The sequence below is a fragment of the Chiloscyllium punctatum genome, chromosome 31 (assembly GCF_047496795.1).
Source record: "Chiloscyllium punctatum isolate Juve2018m chromosome 31, sChiPun1.3, whole genome shotgun sequence".
In the NCBI taxonomy this organism is placed as follows: domain Eukaryota; kingdom Metazoa; phylum Chordata; class Chondrichthyes; order Orectolobiformes; family Hemiscylliidae; genus Chiloscyllium; species Chiloscyllium punctatum.
In genome coordinates, this window is record NC_092769.1 from 42,531,664 (window position 1) to 42,558,621 (window position 26,958).

Consider the following 26,958-nt stretch of genomic DNA (forward strand, 5'->3'; position numbering starts at 1 on the left):
TGTCAGGAAATGCAGAGTATAGATCATTACTCATTTTGTGTTTGGAAAGCTGTAACGAGAGGAATTCTTCAGGGATCTGTATGAGGTCATCAACAAATTACAATCTATTCTAATGAACCGGATTAAGGAGATGGAGCTCAATTTGCTCATGCACCAGGCTAGTCATTCAATAAGATGTCAAATGGAGACAGAGCGTCTGCAATGGGATACAGACAGGGGGAGGGTAGAGCGTCTGCAAGGGAATGCAGACAGTGGAAGGACAGATCACCTGCAATTGGAGACAGACGGGGAGAGGGCAGAGCGTCTGCAATGGGATACAGACAGCGGAGGGCAGAGTGAGGGCAGTGCGTCTACAATGGGATACAGACAAGGAAGGGCAGTGCGTCTGCAATGGGATACAGACAGGGGAAGGGAGAGCGTCTGCAATGGGATACAGACAGGGGAAGGGCAGAGTGTCTGCGATGGGAGACAGACAGGGGAAGGGAGAGCGTCTGCAATGGGATACAGACAGGGGAGGTCGGACCGTCTGCAATGGGATACAGACAGGGGAAGGGTAGAGTGTCTGCAATGGGATACAGACAGGGGGAGGGGAGAGCGTCTGCAGTGGGATACAGACAGGGGAAGGGTAGAGTGTCTGCAATGGGATACAGACAGGGGGAGGGGAGAGCGTCTGCAATGGGATACAGACAGGGGAGGTCGGACCGTCTGCAGTGGGATAGAGACAGGGCAGGGGCAGAGCGTCTGAAATGGGATACAGTCGGGGGAGGGAAGAGCGTCTGCAATGGGATACAGACAGGGGGAGGGAAGAGTGCCTGTAATGGGATACTGATGGGTGAGGTCAGAGCTTCTGCAGTGGGATATAGGCAGGGGTGGCATAACGTCTGCAGTGGGATACAGATGGGGTGGGCAGAGCACCTGCATTGGGATCCAGATAGGGGAAGAGCAGAGTTTCTACAATGGGATACAGACAGGGGAGGGGAGAGCATCTACAATGCGATACAGACAGCTGAAGGCAGTGCGTCTGTAATGGGATACAGACGGGGAAGGGTTGATCGTCTGCAATGGGATATAGACAGGGGGAGGGCAGAGCATCTGCAATGTGATACTGACAGGGGGAGGGCCGAGCGTCTGCAATGGGATACAGACGGGGGGAGGCAGAGCATCTGCAATGGGATACAGACAGGGGGAGGGCCGAGCATCTGCAATGGGATACGGACAGGGGAAGGCAGAACAAGCAATGGCATAAAGACAGAGGATGGCTGTGAGCAAAGCTTCAGCAGAAAACAAAAACAGTACAATATATATGTGATGGAAATTTTCTGTTTTGTGGAAAAGACGAAACAGCAGAAATTTATTTAAATGCAAGGAGAATGCAGAACTCAGTGGTACAGAGAGATTTGTGGGTCGTAGTACATGAATCATATCAAATTAACCTGAAGATGTAGCAAGTGATTTGGAAGGTAAATGCCATGATCCTGTTTCGTGCAAGGGGTGTTGGGTATGATCTTAGTGATGTTTTTTGCATCAGTACAGGGCATTGCTGAGATTACATCTGTTGTATAATGTGTAGTTATAACTGCCTAAACTGAAAAAAAAATTGCTTTCGCAATGTCTCAAAGATGTTTCTCTTTATGCATTCTTGGGATGAAGACATTACGTTCTGAAGAATTAACAGTTAGGCCTGAGAATGAGGGATGGTTTATTGACCATATAAGATCTGGAGAAGAGTGTAGTTGGTGAATACCAGATGGATATTTCTTATGGTGTGGGAGAATAAAACTGGGGAAATAATTTAAGAATAAGTCAGTTTCAAAGGAAAGGTCATTAGACAGTAAAATTGAACTGTTAATTCTCTTCCCACATATTCTGACAGACAAGCTGAGCTTTTCCAGCAATTACTGTACATGTTTAAGAATATTCATTTTAACTCAGACTTTGTGAAGACATGAAACGCTTATTTTTACATTATACAAGCACATAGTAATACATCTTCAAAACAAGTAGGACCATTTATTGTGAATGAATTGATTCTGCAATAACACACTGACCTGGAGTCGAGAATGTTATGGAGTCATATAGTTCGGACAATGTTCAAGAAGAGCTCACAGAGTCCAGTGTGGGACTGGAAACGTTACTGATTTAACTTACAGATGGAAAATATAGCCTATCTGTGGAGAAACATTCTATTGCTCCCTTTCTGCTTCCCAATCGCTCATCACAGCAATGTGTGGGAGTGAAAAAAAGCCCAGTCGTCTTTCCCACCAATGGAGGAGTCCTGATGAGGATTCATTGGAATCTCCCCATTACCTGAAGCAAAACAATTCAGCCAAATTCAACTGTTTCATGAAGATTTCCCATTGTCAGAAGGCTGTGCAAGTAGAATAACAACAGAAGTAATTATTCGACTCGATAGTGAACAGACAGGAGATTCTGTGGCAGCAAATGGGAATCCGGAATGGTGTGTAGCCTCCCACATGCCCAGGGTCCAGGATGTCTCAGAGTGGCTGCAGAACGTTCTCACCGGGAGTAGGGGGAGGGTGGTGGGAGCGGGAAGCAGCCAGAAGTCATTGTGCACATTGGTACAAAGGACAGAATGACACAGGTAGAAATAGTGATGACATCCTACAGAGTGATTGTGGAGAGCTACGGAAAAGGATAAAATGCACGGTAATATCCAGTTTACTTCCAGTTCTCCATGCTAGTGAGGGTAAGAATAGGAGGATATGGCAGATGAAGGAGTGGCTAAAGAATTGGTGCAGGGGGCAAAGATTTTTGGATTACTGTGATCTTTTGTGGGGCAAGGTGGCGTGTTCAGGAAGGACAAGTTGTACCTGAGCTGGAAGGGGACCAGTATACAAGCAGGCAGGTTTGCAACTGCTGCAAGGGAGGGTTTCAACGAGATTAGCTGGGGTTGGGGAGTGGTGAGATCCTCAACAGCAGGAAGGCAAGTGCGAGGCTGGAAGGAGATACAGTAATCAGAAACAGTAAAATGAAGAGACATGTCAGGCTAGACAACGACAGGGAGCAAGGAATGTCTGTTGGATTAAATCGCAACTGTTTCAATGCAAGATGGCTGACAGGTAAGACTGATGAACTGTGGACATGGATCGCTGCGTGGGACTGGGATATTATAGCCCTTACTGAAACATGGATAAGGGAGGGACAGCACCGGCAGCTTAAAGTACCAGGGTACAGGTGCTTTATGCGGGACAGAGATGGTGGAAAGAGGGGACGGGGAGTTTCATTTTTGATTAAGGCGAGTAACACAGCAGTAAACAGAGATAAAATAACTGATGGATCATCCTGTGAGGATTTGTCTGGGGAGCTAATAAATAAGAAGGGAATGGTGATAGGATTTAGATTGTACTATAGGCCCCCAAATAATAAACGAGGAATTAGTGGAACAAAAATATGTAGACAGACTGGGGAGATGAGCAGGGCCAATAGGATTGCATTAGTAGGAGATTTTAATTTTCCTAACATAGACTGGGAGTGACATAGAATTAAGGACTGAGATGGGGTGAATTTATTAAGTGTGTTCAGTATAGTTTCCTCAAGCAGTAAGTGGAGAGTGCAAATCGGGAAGGGACGAAGCGTAACCTACTCTAAGATCGAGGGCAGGACAGGTGTCTGAGATGATAGTGGGGGAGCCCTCTGGGACCCGCGAAAATAGTTCTATTAATTTTTAAATAGTTATGCAGAAGGATAAAATTGGTCCACATGTTCAAGTTCAAACTTGGGGCAAGGCGAATTTTGATGGAATGAGACAGGAGGTTGTAGGGGTTGGTTGGAGGAGTTTGTTTGCAGGCGAAGGGACCTCCTGCAAGTGGGAGGACTTTAAAAGTGAAATGTCGACAGTTCAAGGTCTATATGTTACTGTGATGGTAAAAGGCAAGGTTGGTAGGAAGAGGGAACCTCGGATGTCAGGAGATATTGAGGCTTTGACCAGCAAAAAGGAGGCGTGGCTCAGGTCCAGGCAGCTGGGATCGAGGGAACACCTGGAGGTATACAGGGGATACAGGAGTTTACTGAAGAAGGAAATCAGGAGGGTGAAAAGGGGGCACAAGATAGCTTTGGCTGAGAAGATTAGGGTGAATCCAAATAGGTTCATTAAGTATATTAAAGTCAAAAGAATAGCTAAATGAGAATATGACCCCTCAAAGTCCAAAATGGACGTGCATGTCCTGAAGATTTGCGAGATTCTCAATGAATATTTCTCCTCTGTCTTTACCGTGGAGTAATACATGAACCTTGGGAGGCTGACAAAGGTCGTAGTGTTATCTTGGGGTGAGTCAATAACACAGGAGAAGGTGTGTTGGATGCATTAGACTGTATGAAGGTGGATTAATCTCCTGGTTGTAAACAGATGCATCCAAGAACACTGCAAGAGGCTACAGAAGAAACTACGGGGACCCTGGTTGATATTTATGCATCATCGTTAGCATCAGGTTAGGTTCCAGAATATTGGAGATTAGCAAATGTTGTGCCATTATTCAAAAAGAGAAGCAAAGAACAATCTGGGATCGATAGACCAGGAAGTCTAATATCTGTGGTACGTAGGTTGTTTGAGAAGACTCTGAGGGGTGCGATATGCATGCATTTGGAAATATAAGGTTTGTTTAGAAATAATTTTTTTGACAGATTCCCGACAGTATGGAAACAGGCCGTCTGGCACAACAAGACCACACTGACCCTCCAAACAGTCACCCACCCAGTTCCATTCCTCTACCCTATATTTACCCCTGACGAGTGCACATAACACTATAGGTAACTTAGCATGGCCAATTCACCTGACCTGTAGATCTTTGGATTGTGGAAGGAAAATGGAGCACCCAGAGGAAACACACACAAACACAGTGAGAATGTGCAAACTCCATACAGAGCGTCACCCGAGCTGGAACCAAACCCGGATCCATGACATTATGAGGCAGCAGTACTAGCCACTGAACTACCATGTCACCCTTGCTTTTTTTCAACACAGTTCAATGACACAGGTACAAAATCTATTCTGCCCTTCACCTATGATGCACGTTCCAATATCACATACCATGGTTAATTTATTCTCCACTGAAAGTGTCATCTTATTATTAGTTTGATATTAATTTTATATCTTATTAGTTTGATATTATTAATTTTAATAATTATTATTAATAGTTGTTTTTATACTGGAAAGATCACATGGCTTTGTGAGTGGGAGATCATGCCTCTCAAATTTGTTTGAGTTCATTGATGAAGTGACCAGGAATGTTGATGAGGGTAGGGCGGTAGAGTGTGTGGTTTTCAGTAAGGCCATTGACAAGGTTGCCATTGATAGGCTGGTCTGGAAGGTTAGAATCGCAAGGAATCCAGAGGGACCTGGCAAATTAGATACACAATTGGCTTCATGGTAGTAAGCAGAGGGTAATAGTGGAAGGATGCTCTCGGACTGGAGGCCTGTGACACATGAAGTGCCTCAGGGGTCGCTGCTGGGCCCATTGCTGTTTGTTATCTGTATCAATGATATTCTTGCGAATGTACAAGGCATGGCTAGGAAACTTGAAGATGACACTAAGATAGGTGGTATCGTGGACAATGAGGAAGTATATCAGAAATTGCAGCAGGACCTTGATCAAACTGGAGAAGTGGGCCGAGGAATATTTTGGCAACGTTAGATCAAGGTAGGAGTTTCATGTTGATTGGTAGGACCTTAAGGAGTGTAGTTGAGCAGAGGGACCATGGAGTTTAGGTCCACCGTTCTCTGAAAGTGGGGTCATAGTTAGATATGGTAGTGAAGTAGGCTTTTGCCACACGAGCAAGCATCGGTCAGGACATGGAGGAGAGCAGTTGGGAAGTTATGTTGTAGTTATACAGGATGTTGGTGAGGCTGCACTTGAAGTGCTGTGTTCAGTTTTAGTCACATTGCGATCGGAAGAATGTTTTTAATTTGGAATGTATGCAGACGGAATTTACAAAAATGTTGCCAGGACTCAACAGTATGAATTAATGGGAGAGGTTGGACAAGCGAGGACTTTTTTTCTTTAGAGCACAGGAGAGGTGTCTATAGAAGTTTACATGGATAGGGTGAATGGACCCAACTTTTTTTTCCTAGAGTTGGGGAATCAAGGAGGGGAGAGCATCAGTTTAATGTGAGAGGGGAAAGAATAAAAGGGAAACTGATGGAAACTGTTTTACACAGAGAGTGGTACACAAAGGGAATGAGCTGCCAACAGAAGTGGTTGAAGCATTTATATTAAGGATACGTAAATGGCATTTGGGCAAGTACATGGACAGGAAAGGACGAGAATGCTATGGGCCAAGTGCTGGGAAATGAGGTTAGTGTGGTTGGATATTTGGGTCAGCTTGGACGAGTTTGGGCCAAAGGGCCTCTCTGCCTCTCTCCATGCTCGAGGACTTGATGACTCTACACATAGAACAGTATTTGGGTCAAACTCTCATTTTTCCTTAGGTCATAAGTTCAAATCATATTTGGACAATGTTCTTTCAAGTTAACTTTGCAGATATTTTGCTTTTCAGTTTTGTTATCGACAATACGTGTGTGTGTGTGTGTGTGTGTGTGTGTGTATGTGTGTGTGTGTGTGTGTCTGTCTGTCTGTCTGTGTGTGCGTGTGTGTCTTTGTGTGTGTGTGTGTGTGTGTGTGTGTTTCTCAGTATTTTTCAACGGGAAATATCACTGTACATATTTGCAATATCCTCTCGTCATTCCACTTTCCATCATAGTTTGTTTTGGTCATAGACATGTTGTTTTAGTAGATTAAAGAAATCTGCCTGACTTGTTCCGAACACTGACCCTGACACACTCTGAGAACTATATCATTGGCCATATCACCAACATAGTTATAGTTATTTTTTGTGGGGAGTGGAGGAGTGGGGCTAGAAAAGGGAGAAGTGAGCCAAAACAACACAGGGAGTTATCGACTCAATCAGTCAGAGACGAGGAGTTCGTTGGAGGGTATTCTGAGGGATAGAATTTGCATTTATTTAGAAAGACAAGGAATGATTAGGGATAGTCAATATGGATTTGTGAAATCATGTCTAATTAATGTGATTGAGTATTATGAAGAGATGACAAAGAAGATTGAAGAATACACTGTGGTGTACAATTTTTACACAAACTTCAGCAAGGCATATAATAAGGTTTCCCATCGTAGACAGATTACTAAAATTAGATTATATGTAATCTAGTAAAAGCTAACCAATTGGATACAAATTTGGATCGAAGATAATGGATTGTTTTCCAAACTGAAGACCTGTGGCCAGCAGTGTTCTGAAAGAAACAGTGCTGAGCTCACTGCTTTTTATCACGGCTATAAACAACTTTGATGTGATTATCGGAGGCATGGTTAGTAAGTTTACAGATAACATCACCAAATTGGTTCAGTGGACAGTGAAGAAGATTATCTCAGAATATAGCGGGATCCTTGACCAACAATGAGCCAAGGACTGGCAGATGGAGTTTAATTTTGATATTGGTGAGGTTTGACATTTCGATAAGTTAAAGCGGGGTAGTGCCCTTGGAAATGTTGCTTAACAAAGAGAACTATGGGTGAAGATTCATAGTTCCTTGAAAGTGGAGTTTCGGTCGGTAGAGTAGTGAGGAATGTGGTTGACATGCTTGTCTTAATCGGTCAGAACATTGAGAATTTGAGTAGGTGTAGCGTGAGGGGCTTGGACAGGACGGAGGTGAGGCCACTTTAATAAAACTGCGTACAGATCAGTTGACTCATTTAAAGGATGGATGTTGTTAAGCTTGAAAGGGTGCAGAAAAGATTTACAAAGATTTTCTGGAACCTGAGGGTTTGAGCTACAGGGAGATGATGAACAGGATGAGGCTTTTCCCCCTGGACTGTCAGAGACTGAATGGTGACATGACAGAGGTTTAATAAAGTCCTGAGGGGCATAGATAGTCTGATTGGACAAGATCTTTTTCCCAGAGTAGGGGCGTCCAGAACTAGACGGCATAGGGTGAAGGTGACAGGGAAATGTCTTAGAAGGGACCTGAGGGGAAACCTTTTCAAACAGAGGCTGGTGGGTGTACTGCCAGAGAAAGTAGTGAAAGCGGGTACAATTACACGTTTAAAATGTAACTGGACAGGTACATAAATGGGAATGGATCATGTGAGGTGGGCCAAATGCTGCCAAGTGGGACGAGATCTGATTAAGATGCCTGATCGGCATGGACAAATTGGACAAAAGGATCTTTTTCCACGCTGTATGATTCTCTTATTCTCACAGCGGGATAAGGAAGAATTCTAAAAGGGCCATTCGAATGGGAATTCTCTTCCCCGGAAGTTTGTGGTGCCTCTCTGATTACAAGTATTTACAGCTGAGTTAGTTAAAGATTTGACAGAGAACTGAGTCACGGATAATGGGACACAGACAGGACGATGAGGCTCAGACCCCAATCTGATCAGCCGCAATCTTAATGCCTGGTGGAGAAGGCTCAAATTCTCTAATGACCCACTCCTGCTTCTCACTCCCATGTTTCTGTGTTCCATTCAACCCCTCTAACCTGCTAGACAGGAGCAGTTAGAGTCCACTTATTGTTATAGTATGGTGCACAGAAATAGAGGAAACAGTTCGGTCCCTCGAGACTGTCCCACTCGGTTTGGGAGATTTGGAAAATGTAATTGGAAGAACCAGGCTGGATATGGAAGAGGTTGCTCATTTCTCTTTACAAAACCTCCCTTCTCTGTATCTTGTGCTTCATTTGTTGATCATGTTGTAGACCCAGATTCACTGTGAATACAGCCCCCAAATCTCACTCAGTGATGGCTCACAAAATCCACGGGTCTCCCTGATTGCAATATTCCATAAAAGACCTTCCAGGAAAATAACACATATGAACTTTCCAATAACAGAATGGGAGAGCATCAGAAACAGGGGCAGGTCATTCACATTCCAAGCCTGCCTTGCCCTTCTTTAAGATCAAGGCTGACTTGCTCCAAGTCTCAAATCGTCTTAATGTCCAAGTCTTCTTGAGCACTTCCATAGAACACAGAACAAAGAACAGTACTGATTTGGAGATGTCGGTGTTCGACTGGGGTGAACAAAGTTAGAAATCACATAGCACCAGGTTATAGTCCAACAGGTTTAATTGAAAGCTCACTAGCTTTCGGAGCGACGCTCCTTCATCAGGTGATCGTGGACAGCTTGATCGTAACACAGAATTTATAGCAAAAATTTACAGTGTGATGTAACTGAAATTATACATGGAAAAATTGATTGTCTGTCAAGCCTTTCATCTGTTAGAATGCCGTGACAGTTTCACTTCTTTCATGTGTAAATCACAAAACCATTTTTAACAAAAATGTTGCATTCTCAGGTGAGCTGTGAACAATGGTGATAACAAGGTGTTGGCCCCCTGTGTTCTCTGACTATGCCATGATGTTTAAATTGATTCTAAGCTAAAAAGTGAGATAACGGAGTTTTACATGAATTCATGCAGATTTTGAGCTCAAGGTTCTACATGAATGCATGCAGTTAGGACCTTCAGCCCTCGACATTGTGTTGTTTGTCCTACTCTAACCTACATGCTTCTGTTCACTTTGTTCCATGTGCCTATCCAAGAGTCTCTTAAGTTTCCCTCACGTATTTGACTCTCCTACCACCAATGGTCGTGCATTCAACACACCCAAAACTCTCTGTGTAAAGTATCTACCTCTGGCATCTCCCCTAAAACGTCCTCCAATTACCTTAAAATTATGGCAGATAGTGATAGACATTTCTGCCATGGGGAAATGTCTCTGGCTATTCACTCTCTATCTGCCTCTCATCATCTTGCACACCTCTATCAAGTCACCTCTCATCGAAATATTTCCTCCAATGAGAAAAGCCCTCACTCCCTCACGGTTTCTTCGTAAGACTTCTAGTCCAGGCAGCATCCTGGTAAATCTCCTCTTTACACTCTCAAAAGCTTCATTATCCTTCCTATAATGAGGAGACCAGAACTGAACACAATATTCCCTGTGCGGTCTGAGCAGGGCTCTATCGAGCTGTAGCAAAATCTCGCGGCTCTTAAACTCAATCCCTCTGCAACTGAAAGCCAACATACCATACGCCTTCTTAACAACCCGATCAACTTGGGTGGCAGCTTTGAGGGATCTGTGGACACGGACGCCAGGATCCCTCTGTTTCTCCACACTGCCAAGAATCCTGCCTTTAACCATGTATTCTGTGTTCACATTCCAGCTTGCAAAGTGAATTACTTCAGTTTGAACTCCATGTGGCATTTCTCAGCCCAGCTCTGCATCCTGTCGATGTCCCATTGCAACCTACAATAGCCCTCCACATTCTGTACCACTCCAACCACCTTTCTGTCATCGGCAAACTTACTAGTCAACTCTTCAACACCCACATTCAAGTCATTTTTGAAAATAACAGAGAGCAGAGGTCACTGAACTGATCCCAGCGGGACACCACTGGTCCCTTTCAGTGATCTAGCTCCCCTAACTCTCTGTGTAAGAGAATTCCTGACATTCACTACCCTCTGTTTGAAGAAGACCTTCTCTGCTTCTGCACCATGACCTATTGATATGAACAAAAGAGGTAACGCAGGGGCTCAGGTAAGAGAGACTGACCCTGAATTCAAGGCAGTATTTGACTGAGGATGACATCAAGGAACCTGAACAAAATCACACTTACTGAGAATTAATTATGACCTCTACACCACTTGGAGTCATTCACGGCACAAGGGAAGATGATTATCATTGGTGGGCATCAATCATCTCAGCCGTGGGGCACATCTGCAGGAGATCCTCAGCGTAGCTTCCTCAGCCCAGGCATCTCCAGTTTGTCATCATAGAATCCCTACAGTGTGGAAGAAGGCTATTTAGCCCATTGAGTCCAAACTGAGCAGATTAGATTCCCTACAATGTGGAAACAGGCACTTCGGCCCAACCAGTCCACACCGACCCTCCAAAGAGTAACCCACCAAAACACATTTCCGTCTGACTAATGCACCTAACATGATGGACAATTTAGTATGGCCAATTCACTCTGCGTGCACATCTTCGGACTGTGAGAGGAAACCGGAGCACCCGAAGGAAACTCCTGCAGACAAGTGGGGAATGTGCAAACTCCACACAGACAGTTGCCCAAGGCTGGAATCGAACCTGGGACCCTTGTGCTATGAGGCAGCAGTGTTAGCTACTGCTTCACTGTGCCAGCAGAAGAGGGGGCATTCACTGAAGACTACAAAATTTTCAGGACAGGTTGTTCCTCTTCAGCTCTTGAAACAATCTGTGACCATGTATAGCAAGACTCGGACAACTTTCAAGACCGTGTTGTTAAGTCTGGGTAACATATATGTAACATCACAGTACATTTCCTGGTAAAAGGACAGGTTCATTCAGCAGCTCAATCTGGTTTCACGAGAATGTGGGGAGGTCATTCATCCCATCAAACCTACTGGGCAAAAGAAGGATAGCCCTTTCAGTCCCTCCTGCCTGTTGCACAGGAAGGTGGGAGTCTGATCCCTCCCACATGTCACGTACATGGGATCAGAAAGAACCATTTCACACCTGGAGGCACTTACACAGTATCAGGAAGAGGCTATTCAGCTTATCAAGCCACTAACACAGGAACAGGAAAGTGTCAGAGATGCTCCAACATCACAAACAAATGGAGCAGGGGCTGCACAGACAGACTGTTCCAAATTGATCCACATTGCTTAATTACTCATGGTACATATGTGTTACTTTAACATGGGTTTTCTGGCAGTCGGAATGAAGCCAACATTTTTTAGCCATTCTCCAAGTTATCTTCCATCTCCAAGAAGGCAGTCCAAGAGTCTCCGTGGAGGTCAGGAACCGGCGGGCAATAACTGTTTCAGAATGAAGGTATTTTGGCTGCTGACAGGATTGTGTACAAAATGACACTCAATGCAGTGTCACACAGTAACACATTAAAGTGCTCAGAGTTCATTCAGAGCCTGCACCTCGCTGTCAATTGACATGATGGTTCAGCAGATACATGTAAACTGTCGTGAATTAAACATTCAATGAAAAGTATGACATTGTCACCCCATTCAGCTGTTTGGGACATAATGAGTTGCTGTCCATACCCATCAAGCTTCAACTTTTTATTCTCTCACAGCGCTACAGATTAACCACATCGTTACTGCACTCTCTCCTCATGGTAACATCATGCTAGTCTTTAGTCTGGTCAAACTCCTTTGCACTGTCTCGGTGACAAAGAGATAATTGATTATAAAGCAGACCAAACCTTTACACAAAGCACCAAATACTATCTCAACAAAACACGATCAGTGGGAAAGATATTCTAACTTTTGTACTTCAATCATTTTGTCTGAAGAGCCACATATCATTTACTTCCTGCCCCTATATGAATTCTGTCAGTGACTTATTACCAAGGACATCCAGGTCCTTTTCAACAAAAGCACTCGCCAACCTCTCTACCATTTAATAAATATAAATGTACATTTGTTGTTCACATCCGAATAATTGTTATACCTTGTCAACAGCTATTGCTCAAACACTGATCCTGCTGCCACCCATCAATCCTTCAGTCCAGAGAAAAACACTACGCTTGTCGTATCTCCGTTTCTCAAATATTAATCCATGTGGTGTAGATTCCACACCCACCTACCCATGGACTCTAACATTCCCCATTCACCTGTATTCAGACATGTCAAGCGTCTTCTAAAAATACAAATACTCCAATCCCATTGGTTCTCAACTGTCGATGTCACAACGGACAATCTCCACAAACAGGTTTATCAAAGATCATTTCCCTTTCCTGAATCTAGGCCGAATGTACCAAATCATATCATTATTCTCCAAGTGTCTAGTCGTCACGTTCCTTATAAAAGGTTCCAATATTTTTTTACTCTCAAAGCTGACATCAAATGATTTAGTTTTCTGTTTTCCCTCTCCATCCTGTTTGAAATATTTAGGTTGACAATAGCTGCTGTCCAGTCTGCAGGATCCTTTCCAGAATCTATCTAGCTTTGAAGAATAATCAGTAATTATTTCACAAGCATTGTTCTCATCTCAATAACTCTGAGATGTAACTCATCAGATGCAGCAACTTATGAAACTTCAATTCAATTAGATTTTCAGTAACATCCACTTCACTAATTCTGATTTCCTGCAGTTTCCAATTTTTACCAGTCCCTCTGTTCCCTAATATTTGTGGAAAGTAGTTTCTGTACCTTCCCCTGTGGAGATGGAACCAATGCATTCCTCTCAGCAGGCAGACGGTTTCAGTCAACTCATGAATACATTGGAGGACTGCACTTCAGAGATGGTGGATATATTACCCACTGCTGCCTGAAAAGTTCCAGAATCAATCCAGTTTAATTTATCGTGAGTGTCAGCGCAGTCCTGCTACTGGTGTGAGAACACAGGTTATACTGAAGGAGGGAATACAGCTCAGTGACCACCTCAGTTTTGAGACAAGCTGGTTTTACACCTTACACCTGCATGGGTGCAGCTTAGACAAATGTTCCTGGAAATCCCAGAGAGGAAAATATAGTGCCTCACTCCTCCCTGTTTGTACAGCTTCCCTTCTTTGTACTCTCAGCTCCATTTGTTTATCATGGACCCAGACACACTGTAAATGCAGTATTAAGAGTGGGGTCCCCAGACCACCGGGGCTCCCTGAATGAACCCAGTAGCTAACATCACAATCCTGAGAACACCATCCACAGAGCCTCCACTGACTTTCCAGATGGCAGCAGCAAGTGAATTCCCCACACCTACAATGCATCCATTCAGTATTGAAAATGCCTCGGTCTCCTCAGTTTCTCTAGGAGACAGTGGGGACTGCAGACGCTGGAGATCAGAGCTGAGAAATGTGTTGCTGAAAAAGCACAGCAGGTCAGGCAGCATCCAAAGAGCAGGAGAATCGACGTTTCAGGCATGAGCGAAAGAGTGTCTCATCTTCCGCCTGGGAACCTTCCAACCACAAGGGATGAATTCAGATTTCTCCAGCTTCCTCATTTCCCCTCCCCCGTACCTTGTCTCAATCCCAACCCTCGAAATCAGCACCGCCTTCCTAACCTGCAATCTTCTTCCTGACCTCTCCGCCCCACCCCCTCTCCGGCCTGTCAGCCTCACTTTAACCTCTTTCCATCTATCGTATTTCCAATGCCCCTCCCCAAAGTCCGTCCTCCCTACCTTTTACCTTAGCCTGCTTGGCACACTTCCCTCATTCCAGAAGAAGGGCTCATGCCCGAAACGACGATTCTCCTGATCTTTGGATGCTGCCTGACCTGCTGTGCTTTTCCAGCAATACATTTTTCAGCTCCTCAATTTCTTTTCCTGGCTGAGAAAGCTCTTATATCTCCACACAGTCGCACAGTAACAGTTCCTCTCTCCAAATAAGCAGTTGACAATTGAACATTACGTTTCTCTATATCTCAGCGACTATAATTATTGCTAATGGAATTGATCACCACACTCAGAGACGAGATATAGAGGGAACATAACTCACGGTAAGCAAAGACATCCCATAATAAATATGATACTCAGGAATATGTGAAAAGGGGAAATGGTAGAATAACTTCTCATTCTGTTTTCCTTCCAGTCCATCATCAGCAATCCTTTTGCTTGCTTTTCCTTTCTCTCTCTCTCCATCTGTCTCTCTTTCACTCTCACTTTCTCTCTCTTGCTGGACATCATCCACTCAACACAAACCTCCCGCTCACCCTTCCAACCATCCCTGATATAATGATATTATTTCTCAGTTGCATTCAGTTTTGATAGGTTCACTGAACTCGAAACACTATTTGTGTTTTTTTTCCCGACATACTGCCATACCTGCTTAGATTCCCCAACGTTCTTTCAGACGGTGGAGAATTTTATTTCAGATCGCCAGCATCCGCATTTTCTTGGTTATGTCACCTTTAATGTTGTTGTTTCGCGGGATGCCAGCATCACTGGCAAGGACAGCATTTGTTGTCCATCCCAACTGCCCTTGACCACGCAGCCATTTGTCAAGGCAATATGGAGGCAACCATACTGTTGTGGATCTGAGGTGACACATAGTTCAGACAGGGCAAACATGGTAGGTTTCTTTTCCAAAGGTTATTAAAAAACTAAGAAAAAATATCCTGATGGTTTATGCTTGCCATGAGTGAAATTAGGCTTCATTCCTATTTTTGATATTGGAATTTAAATTTAGTCATCGGATGTGATAGGATTTCAGACAATGCGTTTAGAGTCATAACCTGTGCCTCTGAATTACACAGTCAGTGACATTATTACTCTGTTTAAGAGTCCCTGTTGTGAAGTAACTGTAGAGACAAGAACAAGTTTGTGGTCAAACTATTTTTGACTGGAGGAGAGGTCAGAAGAGAACTGGAGCCATAAAATCTGTCGTTACCGAAGGGGGAGGTGATGGAGAAGTCAGCAACAGAACGCAGGCAAATCTGGAGATTGGGGATATTATGAAGGTGGGCGTCGGCATGTTTGATGACAGAGAGAATATGGATACATAAAACAGTTCACGGTAAGTGGACTCGAAGGTTCCGAACAGTCTTTTACCTTCTCAGATGTTTATGAGTAAGTAGTTTGGAAATTCATGAGAATGAAGTAGCGTTTGTGACTGAAAGATTATGTATATGTTAAATATAATCAGCCAGAATAGCAATAACATTCAGCATCATTCATAGAATTGATAGAGATAGACTTACCAGGAACACCAATAATAGCGAGGATGGGATAGTACCCAGCTTGAATTATCATCAGTACTGCTTGTATCCGCAACTCGAACCATGCCCAATCCCGAGAAAGATAGTAAAGACCCAAGGATAAACTCCTGTCCACTGTTATAACGTTCAAGTCTAATGTTCTCAGATTCGGATCCATTGTTGGAACATTCCTGTCTAATATTCTCAAATTAAAATCCATTGTTGGCCCATTCTAATGTTCTCAGAATCTGATCTCTCTCTCTTTCTCTGCAGCGGCTGATCCCAATCTTGTTGAGGTTGACTCGGCGCCGAATACTATGGCAAAACAAGTTGAAAGAAGGTACTAATTATTGAAGAGGGAAATCCTCCAGTGACCCAGTTAGGTCCAGAAAGACTGATATTAATCACAGTCACTGAACCAACAGCTCCAGTTAACCCATTTCACAGCAACACTGAAATATATCACAATAATACTTGGTGTGTGTGGGATTTTTATATCGATGATTATTGGTCTAATTGCACATCTCCAGTTGTAAACATCGAGGTGAGGGAGAGACATAATTCTTTCTCTTCACAAGCTCGATGCTTATGCTGTGTTTTGGCAGAATAGGAATTGCTGGGCTCCCGAGGCCGTCTGTGTCTGATCACCAGGCCTGCTGCATCTTTTTGCTTTATTTATTTATGTTTAACTTTGACTTTTGTCTGTTCAGCATTATACGGTTTAGGTGGGTTTAGACATTTTTGAGAGCCATAGACGATGTAAATACAGTCCATTCCGTGTATTCTTGCAGCCACGGCCTGGTCCTGTGGAGTGACAGTCAAATTCTTGCAGAACCAGGATTCTTAGTTTTACCTTTCACCAGTTATTGCTGGTGTCTCAGCAGGATTGGAAGGTAGGAAATCTCTCCCAGGTGCTACACATTGTCTCTGTGATTTCTCTCGGAACTGTCTTTTGATGTTCTTTCCTCCTGGATTGGAGAACTGCATGTCAGACAATCTGTTTCCTGCATTTGTTTTTTGACATTTGTGTGCTTATTCGATGATACCATATTGGAACAGTTACTGTATAGTAGTTAAATAAACTATTATTCTGCTAAGTTTTCCAACAGAATTAAATTATTTCAAGTTCCTCTTCCTTTTGTTGTCTTTTGTCGACAGTCTTCGAATAAATTGTGTTTTGCTTTATGTCGAATATTTTGACCAAGTAAATTCTATCTCAAACACATCACCTCACATTTACCAGCGGAATTGGCCGACCTGGAGGAGTGATAATCATGTCAGGAATTATATCGGATACTCAATCCACCTCTCAGATCCAGCCCGGACACGTATAAGCCCAGATGAGGTACCTGCTCAGCATGAAGTACTGCGTAGACCAGGCTGGTGTACTGCTCAGCAATCCGTCCAGGGTCGAACACTGTTTAGAGCTCACCAATTCACTACTTATGTGTCCAACAGTGCACTGATCTATAAACAGTGCGCTGTGCAAAACAAACAAAGGCATTGTTCTATACACACGGACTGGATATCTGTGCAGTATGGGGAAGCTATGCAGTGAATAGCAGTGAATTTATCCATTAATCTGGAGCAGTTACCTTCCCAGCATACACAGCAGTGTACACCAATCACTGCATTGCTGAGTAATACAGTGTTAGATCACTGCTCAGCGTGGAGAAACTTGCAGGTCATGCTGGAAGTGACAGGATGTGTAGCTCCCATCCATTTACAGTTCCATATCTCCATTGTGGCAAGACACTGCCAGAGAGAGATGGCGGGGGAATCAGTTTAAGTACCAACAAATGGGCGGAGGTTGGTTAAAAGAGAGGGGGAGATTGAGAGAGAATTTCAGAGAAAGATCTGATGGTAGGTTTAAAAATTGTGAAATGAAAACATTTCGATAGCATCTTGCAATATAGGCCACTGTTTCCAGGAATGATGGGTGAGCAGGATATTGGTATAACTTAAGATGATGGAGAGTTTTGGATAAGCATTTGTCCTGCAACTTTGTAACTGGGAGTAGGGTCAGAAGAGTCTTCGACTCATTGGCGTGAATCGAACAATAATTTGTCTCAGTGCCATTTTCCTTGAGTGTGACATAGTGATTGTCTGCACGAGGCTGAGCTAGTTTCCTGGTGTTATCTTATCGAACTCACCTCATTAACTATCTACCTCACTCCATGGTGTCTCTCTCATTCAATACCAGCCCGATTCTCCCACGCGTCATGGCTGGAGGAACACACCATGTCCCGGATGCCCCTGGATATTCAGTGATTCCTGGTACTGCTGACATCATTTAAAGGCCAATGGGCACGCGGCTGAGCTTTCTCAATTTGGAGCTGCCCTGCATAGTTTACTGAGCATGGCAGATAAGGGGAAATTACACCACAGCTTGTTGACAGGGGTACGGAAGTCCTGGTGAATAGTCCAGTACAGAGAGGGACCATTCTCTTCCCAGAGAGAGACGCACAACCAGAAGCACCGAGCATGGTCAGAGCACACCACCCAGCTCAGTGGAGTATCTGCAGACCAAAAAATCTAGTAATACCGGAAAAGCACCTTCCCTGCTCTGTCAGGATAAGAGTCACCGTATTGTTTCTACTCTCTCACACTCACTGTATATCTGTTAGAGCCTTCCCCAGAATAAGGCTCCATCACTCTCACCACTGCAATGCAGCACATTCTCTCTCTCTCTCTCTCTCCCTCTCTCTCTCTCTCTCACCTACGCAATACCACCACATGGTTATAAACTGTTCTTATGAGTACAGTTTTTAGAATTCTTTGGATGATGTCGTTTGTACAATGTTCCACATAATTTTCAAACTAATTCAACTTTAGCAAAATGTTCATCCCCCAGCATGTAACGCGTCAGAGGAAGTAGCAGATTTTTAACTTTTCACTCAGGATGATAGTGCATCATGAGGCCATTCATCCTCTCACATATGCTCCACTATTCAGACAAAGGGAGAACCTAAACACATGAAGACTCACTCTCTTCTTGAAGACAGGCGCCAGTTTGGTGTTCCGCCAGTTTCACTGGAACACTCCTGTAATCCTGAGAGTTATCTAATATTTCACGCAGTGCCACCAGTGACTCTGTAAGCACTTCTATAAAAACAAGCTATGAATTGCTGATGAGCTGTAAACGCTTGGTCTTTTCTGTTTGAGAAAAGTCTTGTTCGTTTTGTTAGAGACAATGCAAAACTTTCATCTGACTACAAATTTGTTTACAATATTTAAACTCTTTGTGCCTTCCCCTGAGAGAAAAGATGTAAAATACTGTTTTAAATTCTCTGCATGTTCCCTGAAACCAGTTCTCCAGTCACATCCTCCAGGTGTCCCACATATTCATTCCTGCCTTTCTTCCAAGGGTCACACATACATCATGAACGTTATTTATTCGATATGGGAAAACTCTTGTGGTTAGATTTTTTAAAATATTTCTTGCCAATTTTGGAATATTTTTCTTTGTATTTTGTTTTATACAATCTGCTTCTTGTTCCAAAAGTAAACTTCCCAAATGTGGCCGACGCTAGAATTCACCAACTCGAATTCTTTAGTTTGTGATTGATTAGTATCCTTCACAGCCTTTGTGTATCATGGGTGGTTCATCTTCATATCTTCATATCATCTTCTTTTTGACCAGAGTCAATAATAGCTGAGCATTATTAAGCGGTACCTGCTTAAATGTGCCCCGCAGCCCCCACACATCTGCTGACCTTCACCTGTGTCTATTTTCACACTCAGTATTTGACCAGATATATTACATAAATCTGCATTTGAAATACCTGGTTCCTTTCATTCATTCAGGGGGAACCTACATATGTGGCTGAACACATGGAGAGTGACTCATTCTCTCAGTTTTTCTGTCTCTGTGATTTCTGTTCAATGATACCACATTCCAGTGGGGAGCTCCCTCCATGATATCCTTTTCTCTCAAACGAGAAATCCCCTCACTCTGATGTACTGAGCCGTCAGGTGTGACTGTCCCATCACCCTCAATTCAGCCCTCACGCCATCCCCTCCTTCCCAGAACAATGATAAACCCCCTTGCCCTAATTAACTACTACACTATAATCCACATTCACAAAATCATCCTCCGCCACTCCCACCACCTCCTGCAGGACAGCTCCATCAAACACATCTTCCCCTCCCGTCCACTGTCTGTATTTCACAGGGACTATTCCTTCTGTGTCACGCTCCATCACCCTGAACATTTCCCCACAACCCCATGGCACCTTCCCATGTAAATGCAGAAGCTGCAACATTTGCCCCTTCACCTCTTCCCTCCTCACTGTCCAAGGCCCTAAACACACCTTCCAGGTAAAGCAGCATTTCACTTGCACACTTTCAATCCAGTCTCCTGCCATTGCTGCTCACAGTGCAGTCTCCTTTACATTAGTGAGCCAAACAGAAAGTGCTTTGAGGAACATCTCCACTTTGTCTGTAGGGATGACCTGAAGAAAGGGATTAGGAGAGCTAAGTGAGGGCATGAAAAATCTTTGGCGGATAGGATCAAGGATAAACCCAGATAAACCCAAGGCATTTTATGCGTATGTGGGAACATGAGAATGACGAGAACGAGGGTAGGTCCGATCAAGGACAGAAGTGGGAGATTGTGTATTGAGTCGGAAGAGATAGGAGAGGTCTTGAACAAGTACTTCTCTTCAATATTTACGAACGAGAGGGACCGTATTGTTGAAGAGGAGAGTGTGAAACGGACTGGTAAGCTAGAAGAGATACTTGTTAGGAAGGAAGATGTGTTGGACATTTTGAACAACTTGAGGATAGACAAGTCCCCCGGGCCTGACGGGATATATCCTAGGATTATGAGGGAAGAAAGAGAGGAAATTGCAGTACCGTTGACAATGATCTTCTCGTCTTCACTGTCAACGGGGGTGGTACCAGGGGACTGGAGAGTAGCGAATGTTGTGCCCCTGTTCAAAAAAGGGAATAGGGATAACCCCGGGAATTACAGGCCAGTTAGTCTTACTTCTGTGGTAGGCAAAGAAATGGAAAGGGTACTGAGGGATAGGATTTATGAGTATCTGGAAAGACACTGCTTGATTAGGGACAGCCAGCATAGATTTGTGAAGGGTAGGTCTTGCCTTACAAGTCTTATTGAATTCTTCGAGGAGGTGACCAAGCATGTGGATGAGGGTAGAGCAGTGGATGTAGTGTACATGGATTATAGTAAGGCATTTGATAATGTTCCCCATGGTAGGCATATGCGGAAAGTCAGGAGGCATGGGATAGAGGGTAATTTGGCCAATTGGATAGAAAAATGGCTAACCGGTCGAAGTGGAGCCCAGTTACAAGTGGAGTTCCGCAGGGATCAGTTCTGGGTCCTCTGCTGTTTGTAATTTCTATTAATGACTTGGATGAGGGAGTCGAATGGTGGTTCAGTAAATTTGAAGATGATACGAAGATAGGTGGAGTTGTGGACAGTGAGGAGGGCTGTTGTCGGCTGCAGAGGGACTTAGATATGATGCAGAGCTGGGCTGAGGAGTGGCAGATGGAGTTCAACCCTGCCAAGCGTGAGGCTGTCCATTTTGGAAGAACAAATCAGAATGCAGAATACAGGGTTAATGGTAGGGTTCTTAGTCAGGTGGAGGAACAGAGGGATCTTGGGGTCTATGTACATAGATCTTTGAATGTTGCCACTCAGGTGGATAGAGTTTGTAAGAAGGCCTATTGTGTATTATCGTTCATTAGCAGAGGGATTGAATTCAAGAGTCATGAAGTGATGTTGCAGCTGTACAGGACTTTGGTTAGGCCACAGTTGGAGTACTGTGTGCAGTTCTGGTCGCCTCACTTTAGGAAAGATGTGGAAGCTTTGGAGAGGGTGCAGAGAAGATTTACCAGGATGTTGCCTGGAATGGAGAGTAGGTCGTACGAGGATAGGCTGAGAGTTCTCGGCCTTTTCTCATTGGAACGGCGAAGGATGAGGGGTGACTTGATAGAGGTTTATAAGATGATCAGAGGAATAGATAGAGTAGACAGTCAGAAACTTTTTCCCCGGGTACAACAGAGTGTTACAAGGGGACATAAATTTTACGTTAAGGGTGGAAGGTATAGGGGAGATGTCAGGGGTGGGTTCTTTACACAGAGAGTGGTGGGGGCATGGAATGGGCTGCCCGTGGGAGTGGTAGAGTCAGAATCATTGGCGACCTTTAAGCGGCATTTGGATAGGTACATGGATAGGTGCTTAATCTAGGATAGAAGTTTGGCACAACATCGTGGGCCGAAGGGCCTGTTCTGTGCTGTATTGTTCTATGTTCTATGTTCTATGACCCTTTCCTTCTGATTGCTCCCCATTTCAATAACCTACATTGCTGTCAGGGTAATGAGAATTCTTTAAGCAGGTAACGACGAGTTGAACCAGAGAAAGTTATCTATCTGAACTTCCAAAAGGCCTCTGATATGGTATCGCACAGCAGTCTGCAGAGTACGACAAGGACCCATGGTGTCAGAGGCCAAGTACTAGCATGGATAAAAGGTTGGCTTTCGGCAGGAGGCATAGTGAGGATAAAATTGTCCCTCTCAGGATAGCAGCCGGTGATTAGCAGTGTTCCACAAGAGTCAGTGTTGTAACCACAACATTACAGTTTCTCGGTTAATGCTCTGATTGGTGGGACAGAAAGCATTCTGACTACATTTGCAGATGATGCAAAGATAGTTGGAGGGGCACATAGCATTGAGGAGGCAGGGAGCCTGCAGAAATATTTCGACAGTTTAGCAGAATAAAAGAAAGAGTAGCAGATGGAATACCATGTGGGAGAGTGTGAGGTCATGCACTTTGGTATGAAGAATACAGGCGTGGGCTATTTACTAAATGGGGAAAAAATCATAAATCTGAGTAACAAAGTGACTGGGATTCCAAGTGCCGGATTCACCTTAGATAAACATGCAGGTTGAGTCAGTAGTTAAGAAGGCAGATACAATGTTGTCATTCATCTCGAGAGGAGTAGGATATACTGGTGGGGATTCTGAGGCTTTCTAAGGCTCTGGTCAGACCACATTTCCAGTATTTTGTGCCTCATACATCAGGAAGGATGTATTAGCCTTGGTGTGTGTCAAGAGAAGGTTCACGAGGATTGAAAAACTTAACACATGAGGAACGTTGGAGGATACTGGGTTTATACTCGATAGAGATTAGAAGGATCAGGGGTGATCCAATTCAACCTTACAGAATACTGAATGACCTGGATACAGACAAAACTGGGAGGACGTTTGCACTGGCAGGAGGACACAGGCTTCGAGCAATGGGAAAACCCATTAGAACGGAGATAAGGTGAAACGTCTTTCGCCAGAGAGTGGTGAAATTGTGGAATTCCTTACCACAGAAGTCTGTGGAAACCAGATTATTTGGTACCAACGATATACCCAGGAAAGGGACCGAGGATCTGAAAATTGACTACAGAGAGTTAGTTTGGAAGCTGAAGAGAAGGACGAGTAGAGTAGTGATCTCAGGTTTGCTACCAGTGCCACGAGCTAGTGGGATGAGGAACATTCAGCGAATGCAGCTTTACACGTGGCTGCGAGGCTGGTGCAGGAGGGAGGGCTTCAGATAACTAGACCATCGGGCTACCTTCTGGGTAAGGTGGGACCTGTACATGAAGGACGGGTTGCACCTAAACTGGAGGGCACAAATAGCCTGTTTGGGAGGTTTGCTCGTGTGATTCTGGCGGGTTTAAACTAGTTTGGCAGGGGGGTAGGAATAAGACCACATGCCTGAGAGGGGGTTAGGTACAGACGGGACAGTGACAGAGTATATTGAATCTATCAGGAAGGTTTCTCACGCGATGAAACAAAGGGATCGGCTAAAGTGCATCTGCTTTAATGCAAGGAATGTCTAAAATAAGAGTGACGAACTTAAAGCATGGATCAGTACTTGGAGCAATGATGTTGTAGCCATAACGGAGACGTAGGTTTCACAGGGACCGGGATGGCTGCTTGATTTTCCAGTGTTTAGAAAGTTTAAAAATGTTTTGGGGCAGCACGGTGGTACATTGGCTAGCACTGCTGCCTCACAGCGCCAGAGACCTGGGTTCAATTCCCACGTCAGGGAACTGTCAGTATGGATTTTGCAAACTTTCCATGTGGATTTCCTCCGGGTGCTCCGGTTTCCTCCCATGATCCAAAGATGTGCAGATTAGGTGAACTGGCCATTCTAAATTGCCCGTAGTGTTAGTTGAAGGGGTAAATGTAGGGGAATGGTTTTGGGTGGGTTGCTCTATGGAGTGTTGGTGTGGACTTGTTGGGCCACACTGTAAGTAATCTAATCTAATCTAAAAAAGAATAGGGTGGGTGGAAAATGAGAAGGGGGTGTAGAATTGCTAATCAGAGAGTGCATCACAGTGACAGAAATGAAGGTTGTTGAGGAAGGTTTGTCTACTGAGTCAGCATGGGTGGAAGTTAGGTACAGCAAGAACAGTCACCGCATTTGGGGATTTTCGACAGACAACCTAATAACAGTAGAGAGACTGAAGATCCCATAGGCGGGCAGATTCTGGAAAAATGCAAACATAGCAGGGTTATTGTTATGGGTGATTTCAATTTTTTCAATATCGACTGGAACCTCCTAAGTGCAGATGGTGTGGATGAAGCCGGTTTTGTCGGGTGTGTTCAAGCGGGTTTCCTTGCTCAGTATGGAGACAGACCAACAAGGGGAGAGGCTATTTTGGATTTGGTGTTCGGCAACGAGCCAGGACAAGTGTCGGAACTCACGGTGGGAGACCATTTTGGTGAAAGTGATCACAACTGCCTCACATGTAGCATAGCCTGTGAGAGTGAAAGGAGCAGTTTCCCAGGGAAGATATTTAATTGTGGAAAAGGAAATTATGCTGCAATCAGACAGGAGTTGGGAAGTACAGACTGGGAGCAATTGTTCCACAGAAAGGGCACAGCAGATATGTGGAGACTATTTAGGGAGCAGTTGTTGCGGGTAATACACAAATTGCTCCTCTGAGACATGTAAGAAGGGGTAAGATTAAGGAACCTTGGATGACAAGAACAGAGGAACGTCTCGTAAAAAGGTAGCAGGCAGCTAACGTAAGATGGATCTAGCACAGCTTTATAGGATTGCAGGCTTGCTAGAAAGGAGATCAGAAAAGGACTGAGGCAAGCCATGATGGGGCAAGAAAAAGGCTTGGCAAGAAGGATTAGGGAGAATCCAAAGGCATGTTTCTCATACGTGAGGATTAAAGAGATTAATCAGGGAGAAGGTAGGGCCGATCAGGGATTGCGTAGGAACTTATGCGTGGAGTCTGAGCAGATACGGGTAGCCCTAAATGAGTTTATTGCTTCGATTTTCACCAAGGAAAGTGAACTTGTAAATGAAACGTAGAGGAGCTGGGCCAGATCAGTCTTGACCAGATAAAGATTGATGAAGTTGATGTGCTCGCTATTTTGGAAAACATTAAGATAGATATGTCCCCAGGGCCAGACCAGATTTATCATAGACTGCTCCAGGAAGCAAGAAAGGAGGTTGCTAAGCCGCTGGTGAGGATATTTCCCTCCTCACTCTTCACAGGAGTCGGACAAGAGGATTCAAAGGACGCAAATGTTGTTCCTTATTTCAAGAAAGGTAATAAGGAAATCCCCGGCAATTAGAGACCAGTCAGTCTTACGTCTGCGGGCAGCAAAGTTTGGAAAAACTTCTGAGGGATAGGATTTATGACTATTTGGCAAAGCATTGTGTGATTAAAGGATTTCAGCATGTCTTCATGAGGGGCAGGTAATGCCTCACAAATCTATTGATTTCTTTGAGGAGGTGACAAGACAGGTCGATGACAGTCGAGCAGTGGATGTGGTGCATGTGGACTTCAGCAAGGTATTTGATAGGGTTCCCCATGGAAGGCTCATTCATAAAGTCAGGAAGTATGGGATACAGAGAGATTTGGTTATCTGGATTCAGAATTGGCTGGTTGGCAGAAGGCAGACAGTGGTTTTAGATGGAAAGTATTCTGCTTGGAGGACAGTGTTGAGAGGGATCACACAGGGCTGTGTTCTTGGGCCTCTGCTCTTTGTAGTTTTTATAAATGACTCGGACGAGGAGGTTATGGTGTGGGTTAGTAACATTGCTGATGACACAAAGGTTGGAGGTGACGTCGGTAGTATAGAGAGCTACTGTAGGCTGCAGCGCGACACAGACAGGTTGCAGAGCTGGGCTGAGAAATGGCAGATGGAGTTCAACCTAGATAAAAGCAAAGTAATGCATTTTGGAAGGTCAAATTCGAATCCTGAATATGACATTAAAGACAGGATTCTTGGCAGTGTGGAGGAACAGAGGGACCTGAGTGCGCAAGTGCATAGATCCCTCAAAGTTGCCACCCAAGTGGATAGGGTGTCAAGAAAGCATATGGTATTTTGGCTTTCATTAATAGGGGGATCGAGTTTAAGAGCCGTGAGGTTTTGCTGCAGAACTACAAGTCCTGGTGAGACCACACTTGTAATATTGTGTCCAGTTGTGGACGTCCTACTATTGGAAAGCTCAGAGGCTTTGGAGAGGGTGCAAAGAAAGTTTACCAGGATGCTGCCTGGATTGGAGGGCTTGCTTTATGAAGAAAGGTTGAACGAGCTTAGATCTTTCTCTCTGGAGACAAGGAGGAGAGAGGAGAGCTGATCAAGGTGTACAAAATAATGAGAGGAATAGATAGTGTCAATACCCAGAGACATTTCCCCAGGGCAGGATTGACTAGTCCGGGAAATCATAGTTTGAAGATATTAGGAGGAAGGTAAAAGGGAGACGTCAGAGGTAGGTTCTTTATGCAGAGAGTTGTGAAAGCATGGAATGCATTGCCAGCTCTGTTGGTGGAAGCAGAGTCATTGGGGACATTTAAGCGACTGTTGAACATGCACATGGATAGCAGTGAGTTGAGGGGTGTGTAGGTTAAATTACTACATTTTATATTTGGATAAAGTCTTGGGACAACATCGTGGTCCAAAAGGCCTGTTCTGTGCTGTACTGTTCTATGTTCTATTTAGTATATTTAAAACAGACACAGATAAGTTTTGATTGTCAAGGGGATCAAAGATTACTGAGAGGAAGCAGGAAAATGGGGTTGAAAATCTGACAGTCGTGATCGAATGGCGGAGCAGACGTGATGGTCCGAATGGCTTCATTTCTGCTCGTATAGAGTTGCGACCTTATAATATTTCGGTCCAGGATGGCACGGTGGCTCAGTGGTTTGCACTGGTGCCTCATAGCATCAGGGAACTGGGTTCGATTTCCTCTGGGTGTTCTAGTTTCCTGCCACAGTTCAAAGTTGTGGAGATTAGTTGAACTGGCCATGTTGAATTGCTGA